This window comes from Lygodium microphyllum, chromosome 8 (genome assembly GCF_053477565.2).
Source record: "Lygodium microphyllum isolate KBCC chromosome 8, Lygodium_microphyllum_v1.1.10, whole genome shotgun sequence".
In the NCBI taxonomy this organism is placed as follows: domain Eukaryota; kingdom Viridiplantae; phylum Streptophyta; class Polypodiopsida; order Schizaeales; family Lygodiaceae; genus Lygodium; species Lygodium microphyllum.
Window position 1 is genome coordinate 91,133,132 of NC_141142.1, and position 1,547 is coordinate 91,134,678.

The 1,547-nt window shown below is 45.2% G+C and overlaps 1 pseudogene; it reads left to right on the plus strand.

The window, feature by feature from the left end:
• Positions 1-409: 409 nt before the first annotated feature.
• Positions 410-1,202, plus strand: LOC148032588 (WD repeat-containing protein ATCSA-1 pseudogene; annotated as a pseudogene).
• Positions 1,203-1,547: the final 345 nt, after the last annotated feature.

The following is a 1,547-nucleotide window of genomic DNA, read 5'->3' on the forward strand; positions in this document are numbered from 1 at the left end:
ATTCTAGGGAATATTCCCTTTACCATCGGGCCGGGGGCGCTGCCCCCGGACCCCCACTAGGGGGGCTGCTGGCCCCCCTGGGACTCCCCAGGGGCCCCTTTTAACTCCTTTATCCCGCTGTCGTATTGCTGCGCATTCGAGGTGTGAAAACCACCCGAAAGTTGTGTGTGCGATTTAATACTTTATGCATACTTAGTTGTTGTGATTACATTTATTCTCTGCGTATGAGTATAGATGCTCACATGAAGGGCTTCACTTCAGATGCTTTTGTTAATAGCACACTTATTAGTATCTATGGTAAATGTGGCAGCATTTTAGAAGCAGAGAGCATGTTTGATGGGCTGTTTGATCAGGACATTGTCGTGGCATGGAATGTGATGATCTCATTACACTCTCAACTGGAGAATGGATGTGGAAGATGGTGATGGAAAGAGACATTGGAAGTATGGCTCCCTCATCATTTACAAGTCTTTTAGAGAAGAGAAGGGTTTCAAGCATAGAATTTGCACGCAACAAGGAGATTGTGAGTGCACACAAGAGAAGCATTAATAGTCTTTAGGTACCTGATTTCGGGAGCATTAGATGGATCTGTTGCTGCTTATGACATTCAGCAGCCAAGCAGCTATGGATACAATTCATGTACACAAAAACATGAGGCGTTGTTTTCAGTTGATAAAAGGGCTAACCATGGGCACACATATTGTGTCTCATGTGTACACTGGTATCCCATTGATACAGGCATCTTCATCACTGGATCTTTCGATCATTTTGTGAATGTTTGGGACACGAACACAACACAGGTGGAACTTCAATTTAATATGTCCAAGAAAGTGTATGCCATTGGAATGTCTGGGCTTGCAACTGCACACATGTTGATTGATGCTGGAACTGAGGATACAAGGGTGCGGCTTTGTGATATGGCAACAGGAGCATTCACTCATACACTCACTAGTCATCGAGATAGTGTGTGGGCTGTACAGTGGTCTAGGAGAAGTGAATGGGTTCTTGTTACGGGAGGTTGTGATGGAGCCATTCGATTTTGGGACATTCGAAGGTCAGGGCTGTTACAGATGGACGAACAGTTGAACAACAGGTTTTGGAGTCAAATCCGCTTCTTGAGGCTTTTGGCAATGCAAAAAAATAGTGCTTTAGGGGAAAGGAACCATGCTTTGGGGGGAAAAGAGGAGCTTTTGTGTTTTTGAATCAAGCTTGGGGGATTTTTCCGGGATTGATGGATCTGGCATACGACATTTTTGGAGGAGGAATCAGAAGGCGAAAGAAGGGGAATCAGAAAGCGGAAAGGGGGGCAGGAGGGCTTAGTATGAAGAAGAAGACGAGAATGTTCCTATGAAATCTAACAAAGGGTGGAAGAATCGGCAGTTTCATCGGACTGTGGTGGCTGCTGGAGGAATCGGCAGTTTCATCGGACTGTGGTGGCTGCTGACAGAGAATCCAAGGTCCTGAAGAATGCAAAGCTATTTGTCAATTGGATGCAGAGTGCTGAGGCTGAGTTTTGCAAAAGCTGTTCAAAATTGAAAATTCCCAGA